This window comes from Protopterus annectens, chromosome 8.part0 (assembly GCF_019279795.1).
Source record: "Protopterus annectens isolate FY-2018-M chromosome 8.part0, PAN1.0, whole genome shotgun sequence".
Classification (NCBI taxonomy): domain Eukaryota; kingdom Metazoa; phylum Chordata; order Ceratodontiformes; family Protopteridae; genus Protopterus; species Protopterus annectens.
In genome coordinates this window covers 1,650,815,446-1,650,827,055 of record NC_056741.1, presented here as the reverse complement: position 1 = coordinate 1,650,827,055, position 11,610 = coordinate 1,650,815,446, and positions in this window count along the sequence as shown.

Here is an 11,610-nt window from a genome sequence, read left to right as displayed (position 1 = left end):
CACTGCAGCCCCTGTTTTCTCTCTCTCTCTCTCTGCCTCACATACAGACTTATGCACAAAGAGCTGCTTACCAGCTGTAACTGATTTATTCACCCTGTACATCCCAGATGTCTGATTATGATCAAATAAGTAAATAATGGACTACATAATGTATTTCAGCTCACTGCTGTCAGAAGCACGCATTGCAACACAATGTAAACTTCCTATGTATATACATGCTCACGGATGCACGAAAGTGCATGCACGCGCGCATGGACACACACACACACACACACACACACACACACACACACACACACACACAGACACATACACGCACAAGTACCACTACTGTTTTAAAAGGTATTTTGGTTGACATACATTTAGTCGACTCAATTTGGTCAACTAAACAGATGGTGGACAGGTGTACCAGATTGATAATCCTTGGTTAAGGGACTGTGTGATCTCAATGTTAAAATACATAATTAGTGGGGGTTGTGGGGTACAGGCGGCTTACCCTCACAAAAATGGTGCCTTCTTAGCATTCTTTTCTTTAAATTTTTGCATGCATTGAGATTAATGCTTGGTGCATATGTTGTAGTATGTCAGTGTGCATAATGATCAATTTGTGTCGACATGGATGTCAACATAAATGCTATTTGACCAAGTTAATTAAATATACATATGTAAATACACACACACACACACACACACACACACACACACACACACACACACACACACACACACACACACACACCAGTTGTAGCCACTTTCTTACTCTGTACACCTCAGATGTTTATGATTGAATGAACAAATAAATAATGGCTACAGTAATGTATTTCAGCTCATTGGTGTCAGACACATAGACCAGCTCATCACAACCCCCTCTCATGTACACACACACACACACACACACACACACACACACACACACACACACACACACACACACACAGTAAATGTATCAAATAAAAAATACAAACTGTCATATTAGTCTTATAGGCTGGCTGGCAGTGTCACCATTGAACAAATTTATTTATTTTGATGTTTGTTGACCAGGAATGTCTGCCTGAGCTGAGGCCCATTTTCAGTGGATGCCCAGAGGGGAAGCCCCTTACAGAAGTTAATATTTCATATCAGTAGAATACAAAGCTTTCATACAATTTGAAAATAGAAAACAAAGCTTGCATACAATTTGATAATAGATTAATTACCAAAGTAGAATAAAAAGCTTATAAACTATCAGATAATAGATTAATTAACAGAGTGATAAACTGAGAGTATTTTAACATGATTTAAATATAAGCATATGTACAGTGTGAGAGATCTGACATACAGTAGTTGGCTGAAGGAAAGGAAGGAATTACAATTTAGGTACACCATCTGTGTGACTGAGTGAGTACTTAAGTAGTCTTGGTATAGTGTATCAGTATGAGTGGATCATCCATGAGAAAAGTAGTCTAAGGGAGGAAATAGTATTGCACGTAGAAAGTGAGGGTATACAGAAATGATAAAAGGTATGTGAAGAGAAGTGGGTTTTTCTTTTGCGTGGGGACTCAGTTAGGGAAGTGAAGAGAGCTGATAGGGGTTGGTCGATGGGAGAGGTGAGGGAGTTTGTTGGTGGTAATCCATGGGCAGATCCATGAGTTAAAGAAGTTTTCTTTTAAGGCTTTTTTGAAGTTGTGATGATGCCAATGGATGGAATGACACTACAAAATTGACATTTAATAATGCTAATAATGTCATATTTAATATAAAAATTGTTTCCATACACTTGCACCTGACTGTTCTATCTGCAACTTGTCTTACTTTCATTCAGGCCACCTTGGTCATCTGTCATCTGAGGCAAACTGATCCAATAGGAAACAGCTCCTGTCTGCTTTGTCTAGCACCTCAGCCACCCCATGAAGCACCTTTTCTGTTCCCCTCAAAACAGCCAAAGTATCTGATGTAATCAGGCATTATTTTCTTTTGTGATATATTTCTAGCTGCTGATCCATTTATGCAATAGCCCAGCTAAATAAGCAGATTCCCTGTAGTAGAAATTAAACCCATGCATGAACATAGTTCTGAGTTTCAAAACCATAAAAGACATTTCTAATGAAAACAAATGGAAATTTTTCACCTCTGTTCATTCAGGGGGCTGCAGCCCAGCAGACAGTTCTGCAAGATGCCCCTGTTTTATATTAAACAAATAATGGCATCTAGAGATACTATAAAGATCCATAAGCAAATGGGTCCCACTGCAGAGCCACAGGAAATCAGCTAAGATTTTAAGCAAGTTTATGAGAAATTATTAGCCTACCTATCAACCTGGTCAGGAGTTCTCTTCCAGAGATATATATTTTTTTGTTACTCTAACTCGTCCCTGAAATCAGGACAAAGCCATTTTAGCAGCACCTACCACACTTAGAAAAATATTATCGATTATTATGCAAGCCACCAAAAGGGATGACCAGTGGCCTGATGATCGTAATATTGATGTATATCAAATGACTCCCCCTGACCTGAGTAATTTATTTAGAGATATGCAGACTACTATTCACTTCCTCATTAAATAATTTGCAAAGAATTCTTCCAATGGTTGAGTTTATAGAACTTATAGACTTCAGCCTTTTCTACTGAGGTGATGTTGCCACAGGCTGTTTTTATTAAGGAAAAATTAAGTTCTGATCACCTGCAGGTATGGCTCTGTTTCATTCATGGTGTATTGCCGTATGTACTGGCTTCAAAAAAGGTTTTGTCTACACTGCATGGTATTACATATAGAAAGTTCAAAAAGTGTGGGGATACCCACTTTAATGCAAGCTCTAATGTCTACAAGCTTCAGCACTGACAAATTCTTAAGCCTCTGATCCCTTTCATTTAGGGAAAGCATTCATCAAGGCTGCTCATTCTCCCATTTCCAGCCTATACTGAACACTGAACCACTGTCACGATCACTACAGTCCCATTTGACTACCTTCTTTTTATAGCATATTATAAAGACATACCCATAATGCCACCTTTTTGAAATTCCTTTGGAAATGTATCCAACCTATGAGTCAGTACCTATAAATCGAGCTAATTCCTTGCAAAGGTTTCAAAGATTTCAAAGACATGCCACTGCTTTTAATCACAGGTTTATGCAACTCTCTACTCAAATACTTAGGAGACATACCTCTCAACTGTTCAGATTTTCACATAATATCCAGATTTGTGCCTCATATGTTCGGTCTATTCCTCATAAAATTTGTGTGTGTTTTTTTTTGCCAAATCATCGAGGATTGAGGTCACTAAATAATAACAAATAATGGGAAGACATTTAAGTTTCACACTTCATATCCTTCAGGAAATATGTAATAATGCCAAACCTGTTATTCTACAAATGTTTAAGTTTTTAGAAACAATATTTAAAATCTGTTCCTATTTTAGGACCTTTGTCCCCTCAATAATTTTGGGCTTTGCCCAGATTTCTTGCACTGAGATGTTGAGAGGCATGTTAGAAATATGTCTGCATTCTTCCATAAACAAGATGGTGCCTTTAAACTTGTTTAGTGATTATCTCCAACCATCAAAGAACTTATGCTGATGTAATGGTCCATTCACTCTATGAAGGCTGCCAACCCAGCTTGATAGAATTTTGTAAATAATCATATGTCATTTGTAAATATTAATATGATTTGTATGCTTGTCTTACACAAGAAAGAAAACTGTGTTTTGTGCTGAGCTTCAAAAATGTTACAACCCTGCTGGAAAACAGCAAAAATGTGCCTAAACTATATGCCAATGCAAATATATGATTTCATAGTAGAAGTTTGAATATACAGAGTTAACTTGCAAAACTCTAAGAAAATAAGTTAAGTAAAGAGTTTTATGATGTGTTATAAAGTTAGTTTATCTCAGCTAAGAGATGGGATGTCTAGGCTAGGGGCTTCTTTCTATTTCTGGAAACAGAGGTAATTACAGGTTTCCAAGGTAATTGTTTTATGACTTCCAGTTCAGGAAACTGTCAGCTTCTGATACAGCTTCTGAAGCTCAATGCCAAAAAGTGCATTGTCATCCCCTTTGGTAACTCTGTACCCATGAACTACCACATAGGTGGTAGTCTACTTAACACCGAAAGTGTTTTAAGAGATCTTGGGACACAGCTGGACAGTAGTCTCTCCTTTGATAATCACATTGCCACAGTGGTCAGGAAATCCTTCTACATGGCACACCTCATAACAAAAGGTTTCTCATCCAGAAAAAAAGAAGTCATTGTTCCCCTCTACGCATCACTCATTAGACCCATTATAGAGTACATCGCCCCTTTTGGTATGTACCTCACAGGACATCTACAACAACTGGAGAGGACACAGAAATACCTCACAAAGAGAATTTCTGACCTCAAACAGATACCCTATGCAGATCATCTCAAAAACCTCCAGCTTTACTCCATCGCATATTGCCTACTCAGTGGTGATCTCTACCTAACATACAAAGCTATGTCAAACCCAGAGTTGTTGGACATGCTCCACTTAAAAAAAATCCCAATCCCTCTAAACTACACACTGTAGGGACCTAAACCTTGTCACCACAAAAAATAGAACATGCTGGAGGGATAGATTCCTGTCCCAGAGACTTCCCATACTCTGGAACAGACTACCTATCTATGTCAAACAGAGCTCCTCATTAGCACTCTTCAAGAAAAATCTTGATGATTGGATAGGAAATAGGAAATTCACCCTGGGGATGACTTCTGTGGCTCTGCTCGACAGGGGCACAGGAAAATAATTTTCTTGGGTGGCGAAAGCCAGGGTACCTTTTTGGCTAGGCTTATATATGCCCTAGGGCCAATAGCTTAGTACCTACCAATGAACCTATGAACCTATAAGTATTTTTAACAGAGACATGTTAAATTTTAAGTTCCTGCTAGCCTGGGAACTTAGGCAGAGGTGACAACAATGGTGTAATCTGAGATGATTCACTAGTAATGTGTATTATTAATTTAAGAACTATCTGAGAGAGAAAGTCAGTGCATTTTGTATTTTGTTCTGGATCTGACAACATCATCAGCACTTTGCCTTGCTCTGTAAGTAAGTTATTTAGAACATAGTTTTTCTTAGAGATAGATAGGAATATAGCAAAATTAGTTAGATGTTTTCTGTTTTTATATGAGACTGCCCTGCTATGTTATTTTAAAGTATTTCCTGTGATTGTGAACTCTATTGTCACTGTGTTGAGTTAATGAGGATTGCCTTGTGCTTTTACTATTTATTATTAAATATATGTAAACCTTTCAATTGGGGGTGGCTTTGTGTAGAGATATTTAAGCTCTTAGAGTACATGCATATGTATTTGGGGACACTGTACAAGCCACTCCAATAGCCTTCAAGTCTCAATCACGCTTACCATTTGAATAATAGTAACATTACACAGTAACATTGAGCACCCTTTGGTAATGGCCTTTAAAGTAGCTGATAAGAGTGATTGGTGGCAGCTGGTACTACCTTATAGTCTGGGCAGAAGGGGACATAGCTCCTGAACCTGTGCCAGCCATCCCCAGGAGTGCCTGTGTTTTTGTATATAAATCAAATCTCAAAGTGTATGTGTGTGTGTGTGTGTGTGTGTGTGTGTGTGTGTGTGTGTGTGTGTGTGTGTGTGTGTGTGTGTGTCAGCTACTTGGGCAGAGACACAAAGCACTGGTTGGAAAGAGAGGATGCTGGAGGTTTTGGCTTGAACACTCAGCTGAGATCTTAACCCTATAGCTGTGCCAGTGGGGAGTCTTATTGGGGATCTGGAGAGAGAGGGAGAAACCAGCCCCAAACTGACTGTGATCTCTGTGTGCTTTTAAGGAAAATTGTACTTTACTGTGTGTGTACTTGTCATCTTCCCAATGTGCCCATCCCTCACTGGTGTTAGTGGTGAGGATTAAGGCTCCTTAATTACTGGGCCAGTGCATGGCTGTCACACACTCATACCAAGTTATCAAGTTCTTACATGTACCATGAATTTCTGTATCAATAAAACACACAGCCATACTCCCTTAGCAGCTACTGCCTGGGGCAGCTGCCCTCTTTGTCCTGCCATAGTTACAGCTCTGATGTGGTTGTACACAGCAACACATAAGAGTGCAAGGACCCCTATCATCATAATCACCCGTCACCAGTGGAGTCTGTCAAGGATCAGCCTTGGAGCTACTTTTCTTCTCCTCAGATGGTCAGACTCAGCATCTAACCAACTAAATATATATGTATAAAACTAGAAACATAAGCATTGTATTTAAAACCTGATACAACCTGCCTTCAAAGCGCACTTAACATTGTACATCAGTACTTTAGAAGAAATTATGTTGCCTTCAGTGTGAAGAAAAATGTATCATTCTGGCATTTGGCAAAAAATGGGCAACATTTAAATGTTACCAAAGTAGTAAATAACTGTGGAATCATTGTAGATGATGATTTATCACTTGATCACATTAGAGCTGATATCATGTGTAAAGCATATGGATTTGTCTGCCTGCTCCTTTGTAGAGCTGAGAGTTATGGCAAAGCTATTATTCTAACCATTTATATGGCTCCTATCAGATAAGATATAGAAAGCGACCACAGTCTGTACTCCAGTTATATGTCATCTGATGCAGCTGGAGAATGTACTGTGATTCTTCACAAAGAGAAGAGAAGTGAAGGACCTCAGTACTCATTTTATAGTGAAAGACTAGAGAAAATCATTTCTTCTCTTTATTTTATCACCTTCTTGGAACAGATCTTTGGCTGGCATAAAGTGTTAAATGACCACTTACAATATGAAACTCTTTGCTTAGAATATCCCCTTGTGATCTGAACATAGAAGGTCATCAGGTTTTAGTAACATTTAATACTAACCATAGCATTACATGACAACAACTTCATATCTGAAAGACTTCCACTCCTGTAGAATAAACGTCCCATTTCACTTAAACTCAACCAATCAAGTGATGCTATGAAGAAGGAAATGACACCTGCAAGTCATAACATTTGTCAGAGGGCATCAAACTCCTCAACAGCTAAAGGTCTTGAACTTGTTCACTAAATGTATGAATCTATGATCCCAATCATGAAAATAAAGATTAATAACTTATTGAGATATCTGGGAATTCATTTTTATCATAACTCTTTTATATATTATGAAGATAATCTTACCAAGATGTGGACAAATATAAATAACAATATTCTTAGAAGAAGCAAACTAATTTTTTTCAATTCTTTCCAAAGTTAACAATCATTAGAATGAACATTCTACCTTGACTTCTGCTTTACTTTAGCTCTTATCAGAAAAATCAAAAAGTAGGTCAGCCAACATGGTCACCGAATGAATAAAAAACACAATAAAAAAGTCAAACTAATTTATTGAGGTTAATGCTTTCGTGAGGTTGCTACTTCTTCAGACCAAACTAAAACAAAAGTATATACAAATTTCCTTCAATTATATAATTAAAATTAGCCAATGCATCCAGGCAAATAATAAAACAATCAAGGACCAACCAATCATAATTACCACCTCACTTTCATGGCAGGGTTGTGAGGGATGCCATAATTAAGCCCTGGTAGTTTATGTGCCTTGAGAGAAACAATCCCTTTAACTCAATCATTTCAATATAATTGTTTAGGTCACCTCTTCTAATGATGGGGAGACCAACTGCAAGACTCTAAAACTAAATTTCTTATGCCCAGGAAAGGATAGCGCATGACTAACCAAAGCATTAGTTGACGCACTATTATGTATATTTCTAATATGTTCAAGGATACATTTCCTAAGTTGGCATGTGGTTTTACCCACATAGAAAGAGTCACATGAACAACATGTGGCCAAATAGACCTAATTATTACTCCTATATGTACCTAAAAACCTGGGTGAGAAAATCCATCCAGGGATGGGATGAATAAACTGCAGATCAGAAGCAACTGAGGGACAAAACCTACAGTTTGATTCTCAGCTGGAGTGCCTTCTGTGTGGAGTCTGCATGTCCACCTTGTGTTCATGTGGCTTTTCTCTGGGTACTCCGGTTTCCTCCCACATTTCAAAGACATGCATTTGGAGCATTTCTCCACTGGCCTCCACTGAAAGTTGGCTTCGTTCCAAGTCAGACTTTCCTTGTAAACAAATGTTAAATAAATAAATAAAATTAAGATAAAGTAACTCCCTTTAATTAGAAACAATTAAGTCTAAAAAACACTAAACAAAGTAAAATTCAAATAACATTCTCTGTCAATAAACATCTTCAGTAAGAAATCATCTCTGGACAAACCTGCTTTGGTATGAGAGTGAAGTGAATGCTGTAAAGCTTGTACTGAGGGACTTGTTAGGATCATTAAACAATCTGACTATGCTTTCTATAAAGTGCATATTAAACATTTATGCTATTTGAGATGGGGATTTGTCTGTGACTGGAGCAGAATGTTGTTTGGATCCTGGGGTGAGTAGTGATGTGATTGTGGACCAAAATATTTGAGGATTGTTTTTTTGGTCAGATAATTGCTGTGTAAAATACTGTTTCTTGTAAATAGCTATACATTTCTTTGCTTGAATAAGTAATTGTCTATAATTTTGTAAGGCTAGTTCATTTCTGTTTATCTGCCATTCCTTCCATGTTTTGTCCCTGTTTACTACTAACTTTTTGTGGACTGTGTAAGCCAGGGTGGGTGACTGACTTTAGCTATTTTTGTTCAAGAGGAGCTAGGTTGTTAAGGGTATCTAAAACTAGCTTGCTGAAGGAGTTGACTGCATTATATAGAGGTAGTATTTTTAGCATGGGCTAATTTAAGGATTTTAGTATATTAACAAAGAGTTGTTGACTAAAGTTGGTTAGATTGTGGGAGCTTTTGTAGTTATGGGTTTTAGATGATTGGAAGGTAGTTCTGTAGTGATATGCAGATAGATGGTCACTTAAGATGTCTAGAAGAGTACCGGTGTTAGAATATTTAGTAGGGTCTGTAACTAGGCTCCAGTATACAACAGAACTTTGGTTATTACTTTTACGAATTTTAGTAGTGGTTGTAATACGTTATGTGAAACCAGAAAGATTTATATTATTAGCTAGGAAGTCAGAGATTTAAATTCAGGTGCAGCTAACATTGGGTAAGACAGCAATTCGGGTCGTAGCCTGCTATAGGTCCCCAACCATGTCCCAAGACTCGCATTCCATGTTCTTAAGCACCCTGGAGAATATTAGAGTCCAACCTAACACTCTCTTACTATGCGACTTCAACTACCCCTGTATTAACTGGGTAAACTACTCATGTACCAATACACTTGCCCAATGTTTCCTGGAGTTCATTAATTCCAATGCCCTGGACCAGCTCATTCTTACAGCAACTAGAGATGGCAACATCCTTGACCTGGTCATTCCTAACATGGGCGACTGTTGCTCTACAACAATAGTCAGCTCCTAACTGGTTAGATCCAACTACAAACTAATCATCTTGGAAGTCCATATCCCTCCCAACCCCCCCCCCCAACAAAGGTAACCACCATGAAAAACTTTGGGATCCTGAAAACAGAGGTGGCTAACTTCATGGCACCCATGCAAATGGAGAATAGTTGTACACCAATGCACCATACAAACATTTACACAAATGCATGGATCTCGCCATACCCAATAAAACCAAGACACTCTCCTCCAACAAAAAGGAAGCCAATCTAGTGGTCCCCTGCCATAAACAAACTCTACTACAGAAGGTGGAAACTGATGCAGAATAAGGTGAAGTCCCAAGAATGGAAAAACTCCCTTATCTGCCACAACAAAAAGTTGAGATCCCTCATCAAATCCTCTAAAGCTAGGTATGAAAAGAGAATTGCAGCAGATAGTAAAAACAACTACAAGGCCTTCTATAGTTATGTAAAGAATCTCCATGGCAATACCTAGATTTGCTCTGAGCTACTACACAATGAAATTTCCTATACCGAGCCAACAGATATTGCCAGTATAGTGGCCGACAGATTCAGTGCCAACTTTACCCCCCAAAGGACCAATCATAATACCGGTAGATTGCCAGGCACCCAGTATTACTGCTGCACAGGTTAAAACAGCACTGTCCAAGGCCAAGAATACAGCTTCTATGAGACCTGATAATATCCCTGGTTGTGTTTTACATGAACTACAGAGTGAACTAGCACCTCACTTGTGTGCTCTGTTCAATCACAGCCACACCTCAGGCTTTGTCCCTGCTGAATGGTGCACTGCTACAGTTATCCCTCTCCACAAAGGAGGAGTGACTGCAGACCCTCGGAACTATTGCCCCATTAGCCTGATGAGTCTCATACGCAAAGCTATAGAACGCATCATCATGGACCTAATAAACAAGGATATAGGGAATCTCCAAACTATGGACCCCACACAGTTTGGTTTTGTGAAGGGTAGATCATGCCTGCTCAACTTGGTTGACTTCTTTGAGTCAGTCACCAGAGCTGTGGATGAAAGCAAGGTGGTTCATACAGCCTACCTTGATCTGGCCAAGGCTTTTGATACAATTCCCCACTCAGGAATCATAGAAAAACTCACTAAGCTTGGCATCAACCTCTATATCAAAAGGTGGGTTGCAAACTGGCTCACAGATAGAACCCACAGTATGAAAGTCAGACTGCCGATTAGTCACGAGTGGAGTCCCACAGGGTTCAGTCCTGGGTCCTCTCCTGTTTGGTATCTACTTCTCTGATGTCCAGGTCAACACGAACGGACTCTGGCTGACAAAGTTCGCAGATGATTGCAAGTTGGAAGCTATTATAAACTCCCCAAGTGATGCTGACATCCTACAGAATGGCTTCACTGTGACCAACGACTGGTGTCAGAACCAATTCCTTAAGCTCAATGCTAAAAAAATGTGTCGCCATCCCCTTTGGGAAAAACCCGGTTCTCATGAATTAGCACATTGATGGTAGTCCACTGAACACAGAAGACAGTATAAGAGATTTGGGAACACAGGTTGACAGCAACCTCTCTTTTGATCACCACATTGCCACTGTGTCAGAATGTCCTTCTATGTGGCACATCTTATTACTAAGGGTTTTGCATCCAGGAAAAAAGAGGTCATTGTCTTCCTCTACTCTTCCCTCATTAGGCCAATCATCGACTTCAATGCCCCATTTGGCATGTACCTCACTAGACACCTGCAACAACTGGAGATGCAGCAAAAGTACCTCACAAAGAGGATCCTAGGCCTTAAACACTTGTCCTATATGGACAGACTCAAAAAACTACAATTATTCTCTGTCTCATATCGCCTACATAGAGGCGATCTCTGCTTGACTTACAAAGCCATGTCTGACCCAGCTCTGTTAGAAATGCTACATCTAAAGAAATCCCAATCCCTCCACACCACATGCTCCACAGACCTCAACCTCATTACCACAATTAACAGAACATGCTGGAGGGACAGGTTCATAACCCAGAGACTGCCCATGTTATGGAACAGTCTTCCCATACATGTCAAGCAGAACACCTTGCTGACCCTCTTTAAGAGAAATCTTGATGAGTGGATTGGAAACAGAAAATTCACCCCGTGGATAACAACAGTGGCTCTACTCGACAGAGGCACTGAGAACTAAGGTCAGGAGGCACTATACCAGGGTAATCCTATGGCTAGGCTTGTAAAGGCCCTAGGGCCATTAGCCTAGTACACACCTATGAAC